Source organism: Amblyomma mixtum, chromosome 3 (genome assembly GCF_055824585.1).
Source record: "Amblyomma mixtum isolate Tamu chromosome 3, ASM5582458v1, whole genome shotgun sequence".
NCBI classification, from domain to species: domain Eukaryota; kingdom Metazoa; phylum Arthropoda; class Arachnida; order Ixodida; family Ixodidae; genus Amblyomma; species Amblyomma mixtum.
In genome coordinates this window covers 69,279,862-69,300,342 of record NC_143014.1, presented here as the reverse complement: position 1 = coordinate 69,300,342, position 20,481 = coordinate 69,279,862, and positions in this window count along the sequence as shown.

The window sequence follows — 20,481 nt, the reverse complement described above, 5'->3', positions numbered from 1 at the left end:
ATAAATAAATAAATAAATAAATAAATAAATAAACATTAGCAATTGCAGAAAAAGCGAAAATTGAGAAAATCGATCCTAAAGTTAATTCGCAAACTCATCTCCTTTATCGCCTTGCTTGCTATTGTTTCTGGCCCGAGAAATTCGGCATTGCAGCGAGCGGAAGCTCTGATCTCTCCTAATCACGGAGATACTTCGTGGTGCTAAGATGGTGGTGCTCCGTAGTCGGAAAGCCGCGTAATCCGCGTTACGCCTGGATCAACAGGAGCCCGATTCGCTCATAATTTTAAATGGCACACATCAAAAAACTTATTTTCTAAATTTCTACTGAATATTTCAGTGAGGTTTTCGGCTACGGGGCAGACCACGATCACGAAAAAAAAAATGAATTGAAAAATCGAAACAATTGACCAAATTGGCCAATTTATTTTCTGGTCCGCCCTCCAGCCTCGCGGAAATGAATAATTCTGTTCAACGAATAATATTTCGACGTGCAAGCATCAATGCCATGATCGGCGACCACTGCCGTAACGCTAAAAACGAAGTAATAACGCTCTTGGCAGATTCATTTCCCTTTTTCATTTTTTTCCAGCCGAATATTATTACGAATTCGGGACAGCGCCCACATTCTGTTCTGAAGCCACTCAGTCACTCTTTCTTTCTTAGGTCACGGATGATGTCAGCGTGCTATTTTAAACTGTCTAAAGCCATGCACCACGTATAGTGGCAGCCACGGGAGCTCGAAGCGCTTGTCCCGAATTCCTGGTAATGGGAATAGCAGCTTTAAAGATTGCTTCTTCTTGAGAGGTGCCGCAATATTAGAAAAAGTTATTTGTACACGAGCCGTGAGAAGACAAAAGACCTCTCAATACATGTCCTATGAGGCCACATCCCGTGAGGTCGGACGCACGAGTTTCTAAATACGGCTGCTATACGTCCTTGAAGAAACGTATACGGATCGACGGAGGCAAAGTCTGAAGATGTGTAGGCCCACGCTTAAGACGCCATGATTGCGTATATGCAGCAGATTTTTCAACAAATTCTGCAATAAGCATGAGGAAGAACGGTTATTGGCTCAAATAGGAAGGGAAAAAGTACGCGTAACATCCGTAGTCCTCAGAAAAAAAAAAACGGTGGTAGCGCAAAGGGGGGAGGTGGGAGGTGCAAGGCGAACATATCGTTTTTAATCAGGTAGGCGCAGGGTAGGAAGCGCTTGGTTTACGACACTGGGTTTCATTGTTTTTGTCTGGACGTGTATCTATGCTGTTTACAAGTAGCGAAAGGGAGAGTGGGCAGAAACAAAAAATCACCAAGTGACAACGGCTCCATCGTCCCGTTTTCGGGACGCGCTTGGCGCTGTGCTGAAGGGCGGTCCCTTTTTCCTTGCCTCTTCTTTTTTTTTTTTGTCTATTCCTCTTTTTCTCGTCGTTTTTCTACTCCTTCGCCGCGGTCCTTTCTCTTCCATGTTCGCCGCCAACTTTGGCGCGAACGCGCGCACAATCTGCTCGAACACGCCCGCGTAAAACGGGAGAGAGCTGTGAAACACGCCTTTACGAAGCGTAAAATTGGAAGCCGCCGCTCTCGGCTCGGTTACTTTCGGGAGAGGCGCTAAAATGGTCTCGACAACTTGCCTGAAATACGACTCTAAAACACGTCACCGCCGGTGTTTCCCGGCTGCGCGCTCGCGCCCTCTTTTCCATCATTAAATCTGGCTCGCGAACACGCCTAAGCGTTGTGAGAAATATTGGCAGGCGCCCGCCCGATAGCTTATGCAGAAGGGCTTGCTCGCAGCCTCAGGGGTTTGCATAGATATAGGCTGGTCGCAAGGGCCATTCTTTTTTTCTTCTTACAGGAGAGGCTGATCATTTCTGCATTCTTTTTCATATAGTCAAGCACTGGCTATGACGCCACCTACAGTGGAGCACGTGGGATGTTGGCAGGGTCTATAAGCACGCGGTTTGCGTCGAGTTTTAAGCACTTTGGTCAACGCGTGCTTCTTTGTCTAGCGAACAGGATACCACACCAAAGCAGTTCGTCTGAAATCGAAGCTCTGGAACTGGAAGGTGAGCGAGTGTGTAGTTAACTGTTTAATGAGTAAAATATTAAGGAACCAAGACAAAAAAAAAAAACGAACCACCAGACAACAAGATTACCTTACCGCAACTTAATTTTGCTTCAATGCTACCTGTTACCATCACATCTGAGGGAATTTCTAAGCTCATCAAAAATCTCAAGCCGTCTACTTCCCCAGGACCTGACAACATACCTGCCAAAATCCTCAAAGGAACCAAACAATTGTCAAGCCAAATCCTACAGCTCATTTTCGACCAATCTCTAAAGACCGGCCAAATTCCGGACGATTGGAAAACAAGCAAAGTTGTGCCCGTTTTTAAGACCGGTGACCGCTCTGGCCCCTCGAATTATCATCCCATTTCATTAACATGCATCTCGTGTAAACTCTTTGAGCATATACTGTACTCCAATATTGCAAATCACCTCGATAAAAACTCTTTTTTCTTTCCCAAACAGCATGGTTTCAGGGCAGGCTTCTCATGTGAAACACAACTCTTCGAATTTACAACTGATCTTCATCAAAGTGTAGATTATTTATTTCAAACAGACGCCATTTACCTAGATTTCTCAAAAGCATTTGATCGCGTTCCTCACCAACGTCTCATCTGTAAACTCGCATGCCTGTCACTCGACCCTCTAGTCTTTTCCTGGATTCGCTGCTTCTTGACTAATCGCTCGCAGTTCACCGTCATCGCTAATCATGCATCTGCAACTACCGTAGTGATCTCCGGTGTACCCCAGGGTTCCGTCCTTGCTCCGCTTCTCTTCCTAATCTTCATCAACGACCTGCCATCTGGAATCTCGTTATCTGTCCGTCTTTTTGCGGACGATTGCGTCATTTATCGCCGCATATCTGATAACACTGACCAGGAATTATTACAGGACGACCTAAATAAAATACAGAAATGATGCTCCGACTGGCTCATGCAGCTTAATATTTCGAAATGTAAATGCATGCAAATATCACGCAAACGTTCCATTACTAATTTCCAGTACTCCCTGAACTCTGTGGCGCTGTCAGTAACGAATTCATACAGGTACCTTGGCGTCGAAATAACGAACAAATTAACAAGGTCAGACCACATTATCAAACTTTGCGCGAGCACTTCCAGAGCACTTGGCTTTAAGATCACTATCACTATCAATCACCGAAGATCACTATTAATGTCCCCTCCATCAATTAAACAAGCATACGAAACATTCATTCGCGCTAAAATGGAATATGCCTCAGCAATGTGGAACCCTCACCAGGCCTACTTAATACAACTGCTCGAAGCTATTCAGAATCGGGCATCTCGCTTCATAACGCCGCAGTATTCGTCTCGACACAGCGTTACCAACCTAAAATCGTCTCTCGGCCTTGAACCATTAGCACACCGCAGAAAAGTATCAATTCTTTGTCTTTTACACAAACTATACTTTAACTTCCCTGCACTATGCCAAACTTGGTTATCCGCTCCCTTACGCTCATTTCGCCGATTATTCAACTCCCTCAGCATTCAGCGGTTCCACGGCTCATCCAACGCTTTCAACCAATCTTTCCTTCCCATCGCCATGGAAGAATGGAACAACCTTCCTGAAACCGTTGTCATCGAAACTAATCCCACCAGATTTAGGCAGCTAATAACAGACCACTTGAACCAACTATAGCTACTTCCCTCGCGATGCTCTGCCTGCAATTTGAACTGCTTGTGTCATTGCGACATCCCCCCCAAAGTGTTTTCCCACTTATTTAATTTCCGTACATTTTAATGTTTAATTTTATATACTACTGCTTCGCCATATTTCTGTACTATTTGGATTACCTGACGTTAATTTCACGTCAAACTTGTTATTCTTGTTATATTTTGTTATGCTTTTTTATGTTTACATGCCTTTGTATGACCGCTTCACACCACTGTCCCCCCCCCCCCCCCCCCTTATGTAATGTTCCAGACGGAATATTTAAGGGTTCAAGAAATGATGATGAAAAAATGAATCCGCTAAAAAAAATGAAATGGAAGAAATGAAAGACTGAGTAAAACAGTTTGTTAGCTCCGCTCAAGCTTGAGAAATATGTACGTCACGAATTGGCGACGCTGGGCATTTGGTACATTTTACCAGACAGTCCGAGTCGTGTCACAGACGAACTGGATGGCCCGTATTAGTAATAAAAATTGTACGAGCAGTTGTTCTTGCCCTGACAGAGTTTTGGATTGCATTTGTAAAAGCGGAAATCCATCCAGCCGTTTTAGTGCAGGCTCTTTTCTCGATGTTACTCGGCAATGGGACGTTTTCAGTTTCACACGTTCTTTTCCAATGCTGCGAGGCACGGCCTACGAATTCCGTTGGCTGTTCCCACTGTCTTATACCGTCATCGTTGCCACTCTACACATGTTACCGACTCATTCCTTTCTAAAACGCACAAGCAAGCTGGGTCATCATCGTCGCTGTCAATGGTGTAGAAACTGACTGAGGAAGAGAGCGAGGAACATTGTCCACGAAGCACAAATCTGAACAAGGGGAAGGGGTTTTCTTCGCATAGGTGATTGCGGTAACCCTTGAAAAGGATGATATCGAGTGTCCCAACTAAAAGTAACGAAGGTTTTCAAAAAGCCGGAGCGCCGTAGGGGAGCGAACCCAGTCGACTGCTGTCGATAATCGCGTGGCTTGGTCTGCAACACTGCGACAGCTCTAGCTGTTAGAGGCAAGATACTTCGGTTTCACGTTGTCCGTGTTCGCCTCTTGGCCGTGGCATCCGCGATCACGTAATGACTATCACAAGCGCGTGTGAGAACAAAATAAAAATCTTGTTTTGAGCAAAGGTAAGGTGCAGCGTCAGTTTCACTTGTGTTTGGGTCCCTAAACCATGCCTTGAGGGAACGAATGAAGCAGGGAGTCGAAAGAAGGACGGGGGAAAGAGGTGCCGTAGTAAGGGCTCCGGAATAATTTCGATCACCTGGGGATCTGTAATGTTCACTGGCATCGCATAGCACATGGGCGCCTTTGCGTTTCGCCTCCATCGAAACGCGGCAGCCACGGCTAAGATTGAACCAGCGTTCTTGGGATCAGCCGCCAGGCACGCACTGAGCCATCCCGGCGGGTTGAAAGGATTGATAAGAAGGGGATGAGCAGGAGCAGCGTGCAAGTCGGAGAGGTGAACAAAACGTCTGTTGATTTGCGTAGCTGGGCCAAATGCGGATTAGGTACACTGGCATTGTGTGGTATAGGGGTGTGTGAATATCCGGAAATTTCGAATACCGTATCGAATATACTCGTACTCGATTATTCGAACGAATCAAACAGTGAATCTGAAAAATTATTCGAAACGAATCGAATATGCCCTCAAGCTTTAGAATATTTTTCGAAGAATTGGAGCGAAGTTCTAATAAGGCCCGCAGTATTTTTCTTCCGCGACTATTCCAAAATCAGGGACCATACATGCCGCGTTACAATACTGCCGCTATCGGTATGCGCGGGATGGAGGGTTGAGCGCCACGTTGCGGTCCATTCTCGAGGCGGTGTTCGTAATCCTCATACGTGGCCTCAGATATTGGACGACCCAGCAGGGCCAAGGAAGGTTAAGCAAACGCTGTCTTTATGCCTGACCTCGGAGGCCATGCCTCATACGTAACCTCTCGCCCGTCTCTTGCTCTGAGATATCGTGCTAGATTAGTACATTCCATTATAAACAGCAAATGATACTTTACCTGTGAGCATAACCTGACAATGATAAAGTTATTAAACTGATTTCGTGCTACCACCCCTCAAATGGAGGTCGGTGTTGCGTCTTTCAACAGGCAGAGCTATAACTGCGAAAGCAGCGCTTCGCTGTTGCTCAAGACTGCTCAGTGAATATTCGCACAAGTAGAGAATATTCGTTAAAATTTTCTATTCTTAATCGATTCGGTTCTCTCACTATTCGATCTGTATTCGATTTAGTTTTCAGCTAAACTATTCGTATTCGATTCGATAGCAAAGCTAAATTATCGTGTTAGATTCGGTTTGGAAAAATTTAGCTGTGGCTCCACCCGGCTGAACCTATAGTAAGACAAGCGAAAGCTCTGTTAAGAATGGTTAGACATGGTTTAGCTTTGATTAAACTTTCTTGCATATCAATGGTTTGGCTTAAGGGTTCATTTATTGAAGTGAAGGCTGTCTTGTTATCAGTGACGTCATACGCTTTTATATAGCGAACGGCGCGTCACGTGATTTCCGGCAGTTGCGAGAGTGCCGTCGGCTCCGCATAAGCATCTGTGGCGAGGGGCAGTGAGTCATGTGATTCCATAGTTCCGAGGAGAGTAAACGCCGTCCGCTCAACGCGCGCAGCTGTGGCGAGGCGTGGCATGACGCCAGAGCCAAGCCTCCTCTCCTCCAGGTTTGAAGGTCAAATTTCATAGCCACGTGACCTTCAGCTTTGTAGCTTTCGCTCTAAATGTACTATTCGCGCACCCCTAATGTATGGATATTGTTTTGCATTGTTTATGCTTTGTTATTCAATATATCGCTACTGATTAAAGTGGTATATCAAGTGTATTCTGTGTGCTGTCTCGGTTTGCTTGGCATGAATGACGCACAGTAGATACATGACACAATACATGACACAATGACAAGTTGCTTGCATATCAGTCTCGGCTCCCACTCTGCAGAAAATCTGGAGGCGGTGGAGTGCCCACCTGCCACCTAGGTCACATGATCATGTGGTGGCATCACAACCTGCCCCCTGTGGCAGGCTGCAAGCACCTGTTAAATGCGTAGCAACCATATTGTCGGGTGTATCCAGATGCAAATTACACATTGCAACATACATATATATAGTTTTGGTTTGGTTTGGTTTATGGGGTTTAACGTCCTAAAGCGACTAAGGCAATGAGAGACGCCGTAGTGGAGGGCTCCGGAAATTTCGACCACCTGGGCTTCTTTAACGTGCACTGACATCGCACAGTACACGGGCCTCTAGAATTTCTCCTCCAAAGAAATTCAACCGCCGCGGCCGGGATCGAACCCGCGTCTTTCGGGTCAGCAGCCAAGCACCATAACCACTGAGCCACCGCGGCACACACACACACACACACACACACACACACACACACACACACACACACACACACACACACACACACACACACACACACACACACACACACACACACACACACACACACACACACACACACACACACACACACACACACACACACACACACACACACACACACGCGCGCGCGCGCGCGCGCGCACACGCACGCACACACACATGTGTGTGTGTGTGTGTGCCGCCGCGGTGGCTCAGTGGTTATGGTGCTTGGCTGCTGTGCACACACACACGCACACACACGTGTGTGTGTGTGTGTGTGTGCGCGTGCGCGCGCGCGCGCGCACGCGCCGCCGCGGTGGCTCAGTGGTTATGGTGCTCGGCTGTTGACCCGAAAGACGCGGGTTAGATCCCGGCCGCGGCGGTTATATATATATATATATATATATATATATATGAGAAGCCAACCGCCAGATAATTTATTTATTTATTTTGTGGTGTTGATCAATTTAGAATATTACTGAATATGTTATCGCTTAAAGCAAATTGATTACAAAAACAGATATATATATATATATATATATATATATATATATATATATATATATATATATATATATATATATATATACGCATGCACACACATACACACACGCACACCAAGGCAGGTTGCCCACAAACCAGTGGGCAGGTCGGCCACCTGCCAGAAGGACGATATGGAAAAACGACTTTTTTGGTGAACGTGGGCTTGAGTTCTAGCGCACTAAAATGCGGCGCAGGAGAGGCGGATCAACAGGACGCGTCACGGTAAGTTACATATGCTTCACCGACGCCTCCCCTCAAACACCGAAATCACCGACGTGGCGAGTTGCAGCGAGAGGAGTGCAACGGGCGAGATGGAACGGCGCCGTAGAGAAAACTGTGCCTGCGACGCGGCATGCAGGCGAGATGAACGCGCTTGGAATCGCGCTGATGGTTTTGGAGACGAAGAAGAAAGAGCGTCTGTCACCAGATCTTCAAAATCATGCGATGCACGAACGCGACGCAGTTAGCAAATGCGCTTATCAGGAATCTTAGACGAGGGTTCAGGAAACAGCGCGAGGACGTGGCCCCGAGCTGCAGGCTTTTCGTGGTGATCAAGCGCCAGGCTCATCACGAGCCCGATGTTCGCCCCCGTGAAGCATCGCAAAGACGTGAGGTCCCCGAGCTACCGAGTAGGCAATCCAGTAAAATGGATTAAGCCTTTCACGAAGCCTGCTAGCGCTGACGTTCGCCGCATCAGAGGATGTGCAGCGTTGGGTGATTTTTTACCTTTCAATTATATTTCATCAATTCAATAAATTATCTTTCAGGTAAAAAACGACTACACTGCTAATTTCTCATTGACCAAACTGTAAAATAAACTAAAAAATTCCCCAATGCTCCCCTCGATTTCAATGACTTCTGGCTTCCGTCATGTGCTGTCTTGAAATGCTCTTTTTGAGATAAGAGTACAAAGAGGGTACAGGTACAAACTGTGTTGATATATGAAGACCCTCAATAAACCAAGAAAAAACTTGTTCATGTTTGTGCTTCATGTAGCAGTTGTCTTGCGGCCGCATTTTTTGAGAAACAGTTATCCTTCAGCCAAATGGAGTCGACTCGGCTAATTCTACACAATATGTGCCAGGAGAAACGCGGAAATCACGCTGTGAAATGAGTTTCAATATATTTTCAACATAGAGAAAACTAGTGAAGCGAAAGGCTACTAAAGAGGAAGGTAGAGGAATTCAGAATGTCGCTGCAGAACAGATTTTCCGCTTTAACTGAAGAAGACGACCGTAGTGTTGAAACAATGAATGATAATCTCACAGCTGTCGTTGCAGAGTGCGCCCCAGAAGTAGGTGGTAGGATGGTTCGACAGGATACCAGCAAGCTATCTCAGGGGACTAAAGATCTGATTAAGGAACGCCAAAGCATGAGGACGTCTAACTCCTCAGACAGGATAGAACTAGCAGAGCTATCGAAGTTAATAAATAAGCGCAAGGTAGCCGACATAAGAAAGTTTAACATGGAGAAAACCGAGCATGCTCTAAGGAACGAAGGTAGCCTAATATCAGAGAAGAGAAAACTGGGCATAGGTAAAAACGAGATGTATGCGCTAAAAGACAAAGAGGGCAATGTCATTAGCAATATGGATAAGATAGTTAAAGTAGACGAAGAGTTCTACACAAATCTATACAGTAGCGAATGTAATCATCAAGTTACTGAGAGAGGCAATCGAGCACAGCAATGGGACATCCCGCCAGTAACGAAGGAGGAAGTAAAGAAAGCCTTATAGGAGCAATGCAAAGGGAGAAAGCAGCTGGTGAGGATCAGGTAACAGCAGATTTGTTGAAGGACGGAGGAGAGATTGTGCTAGAAAAACTAGCCACCCTGTATAAGCAATGCCTTGTGACCTCGAGAGTACCAGAAGCTTGGAAGAACGCTAACATAATTTTAATTCATAAGAAAGGAGACGTCAAGGACTTGAGGAATTACAGACCGATCAGCTTACTGTCCGTTGCCTACAAGATATTTACTAAGGTAATCGCTAATAGAGTCAGGACAACCTTGGACTTCAGTCAACCAAATGATCAGGCAGGCTTTCGTAAAGGATACTCGACAATAGACCACATTTACACTATCAATCAGGTGATAGAGAAATGCGCAGAATATAACGAACCCCTATATATAGCCTTCATTATTAGGAGAAAGCATTTGACTCAGTGGAAACCTCAGCTGTCATGCAGGCATTGAGGAATCAGGGTGTGGAAGAGTGTTATGTGTAAATATTGGAAGATATTTATAATGATTGCACAGCTACTATAGTTCTTCATAAAGTCAGCAATAAAATTCCAATACGAAAAAGTGTCAGGCAGGGAGACACGATCTCGCGAATGCTATTCACCGCCTGCTTACAGGAGGTATTCCGGGGCCTGAAATGGGAAGAGCTGGGGATAAGAGTTAATGGAGAATACCTGAGTAATTTGCGATTCGCTGATGACATTCTCTTGCTAAGCCACTCAAGACAAGAACTGCAAAGCATGATCAATGAGTTAGACAGGCAGAGCAGAACGGTGGGTCTAAAGATTAACATGCAGAAAACCAAAGTAATGTTCAACAGCCTAGCAAGGGAACAGCAGTTCGCAATTGGTAGCGAGGTGTGGAAGTAGTAAGAGAATATGTCTGCTTAGGGCAGGTAGTAACCGCAGATCCGGATCATGAGAGGGAAATAACTAGAAGAATAAGAATAGGGTGGAGCGCATATGGCAGGTTCTCTCAGATCATGAATGGCAGTTTACCAATATCCCTCAAGAGAAAAGTATGCAACAGCTATATCTTACCGGTACTCACCTATGGGGCAGAAACGTGGAGGCTAACAAAGATGGTTCAGCTTAAGTTAAGGACAATGCAGTGAGCCATGGAAAGGAAAATGATAGGTGTAACGTTAAGAGATCGGAAGCGGGCGGAGTGGGTGAGGGTGCAAACGCGGGTCAATGACATCCTAGTTGAAATCAAGATGAAGAAATGGGCTTGGGCAGGGCATGTAATGCGAAGCCAAGATAATTGCTGGTCCTTAAGGGTAATGGAGTGGATTCCAAGGGAAGGCAAGCGTAGCAGGGGACGGCAAAAAGTTAGGTGGGCGGATGAGATTAAGAAGATGCGGGGATACAGTGGCCGCAACTGGCAAAGGACAGGGTTAATTGGAGAGACATGATAGAGGCCTTTGCCCTGCAGTGGGTGTAGTCAGGCTGATGATGATGATAAGTGGTGCAAACGTATATAGTAGCGAAGACGCGGCGAACAGGTGATCAATTAATTATTTGCGAAAAAACAAGCCTTTCAAGTTTCTCGTAATGATTCTGGTAGTTCTAATGCGCACAGGGAGTGTAAATGATTTTTCCTGCCACTATCGTTTTCCTATTTTTCCCGCAATAGTTCTCATTAAATGAGACACAAGGAGTAATTGAACGTTGGCTAGCAATCGTACATTCCCGCGTCTTTTGTCGCGAAAGCAACACTACGCGAGTCGCCGAGCCATTGCGCAGAGCTGACGAAAGGCAATACTGCGCACGCGCGAGGAGCAGTGACGTCATACAGCGCACAGCTGGGGCGCCGCCGCCGTCGCTGCGCGGGTGACTCAGAGGTGCCGCCGCCGCGCACGCCAGTTGCGCATGCGTAGTAGCGGCGCATAGCTAGCGTGCCGGGGCCGCCGCCGCTGCCGCGCGCTCTCCATCGCCTCTCTCTCTCTCCTCGTTGCTTTCGCAATCCTCCAGGTTTAACCAGAGCTAAACCACTGACAATTTTTTCCTCCACATAGCTTCCTAACAGGGGTGCCATACGTTTTCACAAGAAGGCGAAAGCTCCTGCGAACATATATACTTCCATCAAATTTAATACCTAATCTAATCTCTACGTTGGAGGTACTACGCGACATAAATTTGATATGTCAAGAATTCACGAATTTAACACATGTACCATGGAACCTACAGCATTGGTTAAAACTCATCAGGCCACAAAGTTTCCTTCTGAGGCGTATAGTCGGGCAGTTATACAAAACTCAAAGTTCACTGTCTCCGGAGGGTAAGAAAAACCCTTATCTCCACCATGCAGTCTTGTCCAACTTGCTGGCGCCGCAAGTGCAAGGATATACTGCTGACCAGGGTAGCTGTTTGGGCGAGTTGGTTGCTCGTGAAGACAAATTTACCGTTCATAACAGAAGGACGAAACGAAGAAGATGCCACAAGAAGGCACCACAACACACTAGAGACACACCATATTCGTCCAGTCCTTCTGTTACGAACGCTACATTTCTTGTCATACGGCTCAAAAGTGAGTCCAGTGGCTTGAATACTATCGAGCAAGGCTGTGTCTTAAGCTGCAGCGCGAGCTATAGGAGTGGCCGGATGGATAACAAAACGGGCCGCCTGGCGAATTGTGCTTGAGAATTCGACAACTCTTAGCATTTCCTAATGGAAGCACCTTTCCTAATGCTGTCGGAGGTGGGCTAAAAAGCGTTACAGCTGGCATCAATTCCCTTGTAAGTTGACTTGGATTGGTTAATAAAATCGACTTTTTGCACAGTTATCACGTAAAAAAGTCCATGCTTGCAAAACAGGACTTAAAGGGTTAGAGGCAATTTAAGAAGCTCATATGAAACACAACTGTATTTGGCTGAGGCGTGTTGCAGAGAGGATTATTTGATGGAAAATTGTGACGTCAGCTCCTATGGACGAGAGGATGGACGTTTGTGAAAAAAAAGTAGTGCTCAGTAAAGACAAAAACAGTAATACAAAGAAGTCGTAGGTTCGTGCTAAGATAAACAAAAACAATCACGAACACGTCTCCAAAGACCGTAGAAAAACACAGCAAGTACTGGGAGATTAACCCCTGTATTCAGGGAGCACATCACAACACGAGACCAGGCACACAGATCAAGGTAGTGTAGGTCAGGTCCTTTGAAGCTAAGGGTAGCTCGCTGCATACGATGACCCCCAACAAACACACCATAGGGGTTCACTTGCTGAGCGAAATTCCGCTTCCCTTCTTTAAGCCTGAAAATTTCACAAAAGTTCGAAAAGGAGTCGTTTCGCCCGAATAACTGAGTATCTCTCCTTTAGGGAGGAGAAATCTGAGGAGAAAACAAAAAAGTGATCAACATTTCTTTTAACCCAGCGGAACAATTTCTTTGATATCGAATGCAGGGGAAAAGGGTGAGGCACGAAAGAAAGAAACAGTAGAATGAAAGGAAACAAAAAAAAAAAAGAAGGATGTTTCGCTGCGCGTTCGACAACTGAAACGACATTCTCGTCGACACCCCGGCTATGGGAGAAACACCCGCCGAACAAGAATGCTACGAGTAAGAGAGGAAAGCGCAACCAAGAAAATCGCATGCAAAATTCGAAAAAAGACTGCCACACAATTACGGGTGGCCGCACGCGGCTGCAGAATGCCCCAGCCTGCGCGCACGCTCCCGCCACGGAATTATGGATCACCACAACAGAGCCGAAAGTATTCCAAGCTCGCGCAAATTAGTTGAGCTTAATGATGCAAAATAGGCCAGTTGAAGTAGCAGCAGTAGCAGCGGCACCATCACGAGCGCGCGTTGGAGGCGCGCCTGTGAAGGGGTAGCGAGGGGGGGGGGGGGGGGGGGGGGGGGGTTCTGGAGGAGGGAGGGGGGGGGGGGGATCCACGCAGGCCGGCGTCTGCCAGCGCGCAAAGGCAATCCCCGCAGGCACCCGCTCTCGCCTCCAGCGGAATCCCAAGGCCTGACTGCTAACCAAATTAGAGCCCGTTATGCTGTTTCTGATAGCAATAATGGTCAGCAGAGTCGCCACGGCAGACGCCTGAGAATTAAACCGATCCTATCGGAGGACGGCCGAGCAGCGCTCAAGCGCTCGTACTTTTACTCGGATGCCCTGAGTGCGTGCGTTCTCTATTTCTCATCTACTGATCGTAATGTTGTTGTTTTTTCTCTCAATAATTCGTTTTCACATGGATGGCTTTCTTTTTCACCAGCGGCTCGTTTCCCGCACCGGTGTTTTGGTGAGTGCGAACTGTGCAGTCTCTTCTGTTTAGTGAAAAATTGAAAAGTGAACCAAAACGCGCACCACGTATGCGGCCAGTAACGACTGGCGCCTCTGTGTACATGCAGGCGGCCCACACAGCTCCTCCTAATCGCGTAATGAGCTTCGTGTAATAGCGCGTCGCGCGCACTCGGAAGGCTTGAAAGAAAAGAGAACGATTTTACAACTCCCAGAGTATGAAGGTGCCACGAAAACACCAAAACTTATTCGACGCCGTCTGATACTTGTTTTTGTTCCTGCAATGTCGTGATTCGCCATTAAGAAGAAAAAAAAAAGTGAAACCAAAATAGACACAGGATGTTCTTACCTCATCTTACAGCATCTTACAGCATCTTACCTCTTGCACTTATTTTTTTTTTTTTCTGCCAGGTTGGGGGTTGGGAGCTGAGAAGTCGCCGCTAAGAATATTTAGAGTTTTAGTTTTACTAATCAGTACGAGTGGCTCGACAAAAAGTTTGTCAAGTTTGAAACGGCGCAGAAACCTGCCTGCCGTCTCTGTAGTTTATGCTGCAGGGGTGCCCGGTGAGCTTCCACCGCGAGTAGAGTGCGTCATATAGTGACGGTACATCACTGAATTTTAACGACCGTTTAGGCCCTTACTCGTCGTGCCCTGGATTAGGCGCTGGCGCGAACTCCTTCCCGAAAACCGAGCCGGTACTGGTTCTTGACTAGTCTTGTAGGCATTCTCAAAAACCCTACCGCATTGTCAATGAACGTTTTTGTGCAGAAGCACCGACCTATCACAGATTAATTTTTGTTTTCTCTCCATCTCTCTCACGCATATGCATGCACACACAACGTATATGTGAAGCTTCGAAGATCTAGGCATATTTATATCTTTGATTTATTTGTTATGTATAACTGTCATACCTTCGGATCTCTTTCATCACCGCATGACATATGGCGAAATAGTGCAAACAGAACACCTATTTCCGGCCCCGGGACGAACGCTTAACTTGCGATAAGGCGTTAAATGTACACACTTTTGCAGATATGCCCCCCCCACCCCCCTCCCCCTCCCACCCATCACGTAGTGAGATTATGAAACCATACGTGATCACAGGCTGATGCACAGAACGCAAAGCACGCGCCTTTTGTGTTGATCGCACAATACAGCGGCAGCTCTGGGAGGAAATACGGGTAATTTTACGCGCTGCCACTCATTAGAAGGAGTGAGCGGTGATATACCAAAAGAATGAATGTGCGAGCTGCAAGAACGTCAATGTTGCTCGTTGCTACAAAACTGGTGCTGAAAATGAAAAGGGACACCGCTCCTGTCACCGCAACGGCCCGATCTGACAACGCCATCATTTCTCCTGTTTGATGAAGGCAGCAAAAAAAAAAAAAAAAAGAAGAAGAAGAAGAAGCGACTATGACGACCTTTTCAGCGCCACTAGCGCTACCTGGTTCAAGTTAGTGGAATAAATACCTATCGGAAGGCACGAAGCGACTGCTCGATCAATCATTGCATATGCGCTAGGTGCAGCGCGGGCTGGCATCTAGCCTTTGATATACTTGCATTTAGCATCTAGTGTCCGGCATAGCTGCTGCATAGTTGCAGAGATTTCGACACGAGACTTCGTCAAATCTTGAGCCACAAAAAAAAAACAAGAAAATGTGAAAGATTAAAGACTGTGAAGCTGCGATGCGAAGTTATAACAGCGCTAAGAAATAATAGCAGCACAAATATGAAACAAGTGAGGAGATCTGCACTTCGCGAAAGCAAAACCAACAAATTATCCAAGGTAGGAAGCATAATCCAGATTATAGACGGCCTTGGACTTGAAAGTTGGGAACAGGAACAAAAGCCTTAAGGTTGAAATGGTTGCATAATATCTGCCACGATAACATCGGAACAGCCAAAAGTAAATTCTTTATAGAGCCTCACTGTGTATCGGTCGCACGAGAAAATTCTGAACGAATTTAAAGCTATCAGTGCCTCATTAAAGGGGCCATGAAACTGTATATACTGAGGTTAAGGACACCGCACGAGTGATCGGTATTCTATCGCTCGTCACGGCACCCAAAAATGTTTAAGCTAGCTTCATTAACTCCGAAAATATCGCCAATTAAAACTCACGCTCCCCCTCGCCTTCTCTACGATAAACGCCGACCGCCTAAAAAAAAAAAAAACAGGTCGGGAGAGCCCACCGCCGGCCTCATCCCTATCACGTCAGTTGGACACGCTCCGTGAGAAGATTGTCCATTCACGTCATCGGGGTAGGGGTGGCTAAGAAAGCGCGGTGAGGCGTCACGCTAATCGGTTGCAAGCAGCAATTTTTAAAATTTACCTGTAAATTACAGAGTCAATCCACGCAGTGCTCTTAAATTTCATTCGAATACTGACAAAGACCACCTGTACACGTTTGTTGTGCTAATTTGAAACCATCAAAATAATTTCAGATTCCTTTTAATGCATTTAATTATTCTTTTTTTCCAACTTTCCGATTTAAATACGCTGTGTGATCTTCAAATCACTGCACCTGATTTTCAAAGCCGTATAGAAAATTTATTTAATTTAAATGTACTGCTTCGATCCTGATGCCCTTATATCTTGCGTTCAGCGATGATGTCGCTTCTGCGTATTTTTTTTAAAGCTGCTGGTTTTGTGTATATCTTTATGCAACACCCCCTCTCCCCCTCCCATGTAATAATTCATTTCTAGTGTTACAGGTTTATTAATAAATAAATAGAGACCTCAAGCCGAAGTTACCACGCGATAGTCGCCTTAACTATATCGGGGTGACTTATTTCAGTCTACGATAACACGCGACCATGCGCGACACAATCGACTGTTTTGAGAATACAATGCGCTCTACTGTTTATTTTCTCCGAGCTTAGGTCACGCACAATTAGCGACTGAAATGGTGGTAGTAGTTGAGTGCAGACGATACGATACTACCGCAGTTCCGCAGCCACCACAGATTACAATAGAAGCAAACGATCGAACATGCTGGCGACCGTACCACTTTCACGATTGAATTTACTTAACATGCAGTCAGGTACGAGAGATTGGCCGCTGGTTTAGGCTGGAGCACTGTACCTAATTGCTATGTTACCAGCTAAAAAGCTCTTTGCCAGCTGATCTAATGGAAACGGCTTGTCCACTAGAATTATTCATGCAGACCGCAGGACAATACAGCACAGTCAAGGTTGTGACTTTGTTTACTCGTTTGATCCACGATAACGAAAGAAACTCCACTTTATTCGCTTGTCGCTCGTGATAAGCTCGAAGCTGTCAGCTGTTTCGTGCACCTATTAATGTGCCCTTTCCGAGGCAGGATTACAAGGGACTCCAGAATACTCAAACTTACAATGCTAAAATTTCGCAAACCGGTACTCAAAGCTCTGTCGAAAGTAGGGTGTGTTGCCGGAAGGGACGTGGATTGCCTTAATTTTAGCGTCAGAAATTTTTACACACATGCTCTATGAAATCAAAATCGAGCTTCGATTCGGCTGCTTTACCATTAGCAACTTTACCGAAACCGGCAGGGTATCTGCCTGGCTCAGTTGAGGCATAACAGTATTGACCCTACAGGTGTTTCTTAGTAACTAGGGCCAGCGTTACAGAAGGCTTATCTTTCGGCGTCATTCATCATGAAGCATAATCTGTTAAACAATGAGAGCAGGAAAAGAAGGAATTGAAATGCACAGTCATATCAGGGCAACGAAAATCCTCATGTTTGCTTAGCGTTAGAGGCACAATGCTACTGAATAAGCACTTCGCCACAGGTCCCATCGCAACCCCCCTTACAAAGGAGGAAGAACCGCAGAGAAGGATGCTGCATACAAGGTGCACACCCAGAAATCCTGGACAAGTGCATTCTTCAACAGACAAACACCTACCCAAACCTCTACAGATATAGTAGGATGTACCCAACAACATATTGTAGCATTTATTCCTGGTGTGGGGCCCGTCCCACACTCTTTAACATTTCGTGGGGATGCAGGACCAAGCCAGAAAACTTACAGACGCAATGCACGTCATTTTAGCGGTGTGAGGTATAGCTGGCGATACCCCTGGCAATCACTTAAGAAAGTTCGGTGGGCGGCAAAGGTCAGTGGAGTCCTGGGCTGAGGAAGCCGCCTGGCCAGCTCAAGAGCAATTTTCTCATGGTTTAAATAAACGCTTTTCTCCTCCTCCTCAACGGGAAATAATTTATGAACGTAGTTTATTCATACATCGTAAGATTTCACTATAACAATCAATGCATCCGAAGATCTCCCCTCGCTATTTTTTTCGCTATTAATGTTTCACTGTCGTCATAAATGCTCCCCTCTGGTTTTCTATAGCAGTCTTAACTAGTCGTTGCGATCGATGAACAAACTTCAAAAGGAAGTTTTTGCTATGTATAGGAAGAATGGGCCATTGCCTTCAACATTTCCATAAAAGTACCTTACAATGCTCCACAGCTGCCTCAGAATTAAAATTGATGCCCAAGAATCCTGGACTTCATAAAATCCGATACCGGAAGACTCCGAAACAAGAAATGCTTACATTGGTACCCTTGACATAAAGAAAAAAAAAAGCAACCATTCAAAAAGATTGGGATGATATGCTGTGCAGGCGAAGTGCGGAATCTGGGTACACCTGGGAATCTGGGTAAAAAAGAATATTTTGCTGGAGTGAATCAAGCCAGTCGACTGTGATGGCTGCAGGTATGGGAGAATCTGCATGCTCCACTCACTGACTACTAGGCGTGTAGGTCGTGACGCAGCGATACAATAGCTCTTTGTTTTTGTAGCTTGAGCTACACTGGCCTAGGTTGAGCAGTCCTGCGTGGCTCCTGGAGAGCCGTGCTGCGCATGCGCGAGGAGCAAGTGACGTCACTACGCACAGCTGGCGTGCCTCGCCGCGCGCGCTCGCCTTCCTTTCCTTAAAATGATCGGAGTGTAAAACGTTGACAACGCCAACGGCAATGAACACAATGAACGCCGACGGCCTATGGCTTCAGCGCCGTGTTTCTGGCACAACCTTGTCAATGCCTGCAGCCCATATCTCTCTCTCTCTCATCCCTCCGCGTACCTATAAGCACGATTCAGGCGTCCACTGACCCAAGGAGCCATTATGCGCAGTTCCTTTCCTTAAAATGATCGGAGTGTAAAAAGTTGACAACGCCAATGCCAATGAACACAATGAACGCCGATGGCCTATGGCCTCAGCGCAGCGTTTCTGGCACAACCTTGCCAATGCCAACGCATGCAGAGGTGTCCACTGTTTCAAGAGGGCAGTTATGCGCCTTCCCTCTGGTTCAGGTGTCCACCGAGATGTGGACACCTCGTCCTCACTTCACGCTACATATATCCTGGCATAGCAGAGCTAAGCCACTGCTATTTTTTTTCCCCTGAGAACACATATCCCGTAAGCTTTTGCTTGCGGCTGTACATTATTTTTTGCGTGTTCCTCTTTCTAAACTACTTTAAGGATAGTAGCTAAGCAAATGCTTATCGGAACTGTGTAATTAGAAGCCGCAGCTCTGGCAAAATCGCTCGAGTGCTGTGCGATGCCAGCTCATTTTAAAGAACCACTGGTGGCGGTCTAAATTAATCCGGAGCTTTCTGCTACGGCGTCCCACAGCCCCCATATGCAGCTTGGGGACGTTGAACCTAACACACCACCAGGACGTCCAATTCTGTAAGCAGGGCGTTGACTTAACCGTATTGCTACAATTTCACTAAGCCCAGTTAGAAAAAAAAAAACATCATTTTGTTCCGATTATTTTCTAACGAGAATCTTTTCAAACATGCTTTATTATCTCAAACAGCACAGCCCCCCAGAGACTGCTGGTATCAGCCATTGGGCGCAGTCGACGACATGGAGTAGAATCAAAGCAAAAGAATCATTATACCTGCCTCCAGCTGCGGCCTTTTTACAGCCTGCGTTCTGTGATGACTGCAGCGAAGTGTGTCGGCAGCACCAAGACAACCCTTATACTGCGTTTCACATTTTTCACAGAGGAAAATGTAAGGTATATATAGCGGGCATCAGACAGTCAGGATTCGAATTCTGAGTGTTCCGTGCCTGACAACGGTACGGAATTGATGCCGGAACGCTACGTATTTGAATTGATAATAAAGTCATATTTTGTAATCATTATTTTCCAGATTCTCTTCTTGTCTTCGGCCATTTGTCTTTATCACAGAGTCAAAATACATTCTCAAACCCTACATTTTTACACCGCAGTCGTTGCCACCTGCGCCGTCAAGTCAGAAAGCTAGCAAGCAGTGCCAGTCGATTGCACACTGCGATATAAAAGGCGGGGATTGTGCGATGAAGCTTGCTTTGCCGATCGCAGCGCCGTAACAAGCAGCCTAGCAAGAGGAGCAGGCATTTTTTTTAGACGGACCCCTAGTGCTTTTCCACGCCATCTTCCTGCACTTATAGCTCGAGTTTCCACGCTGTGTCGAAGCCACACGTGGCGTGCGTCAGTTAGCTGGGCTAGGGCGCCTAGGCAAGGAATATGTTACCAGGGCAAAACGGGCGCGCCTTTAATCGTTCGGAATGTGGTCACGCGTTTGCCGCCACCCGAGAGGCTGACGGTAGCAGTTTGTAGGCGTCCAGTCCAACAGTGAAACTGCAGGGCCTGTCTGAGTACCGTCCTAGCCTGAAGTAACCAGACAACGGAGTCTACTAGCCCTCACGGCACTCGTAAGGACGATAAGGTTTCGAGTAAGATTAGGACAGGGGTTCTCCTTATCTACGCATATTTAGAGCTTACGGAGTGCCAAAGTGCTATACTTAACTGTTAAGCAACATACCACGTTGCCTGGCTACTTTTGACAATGGCT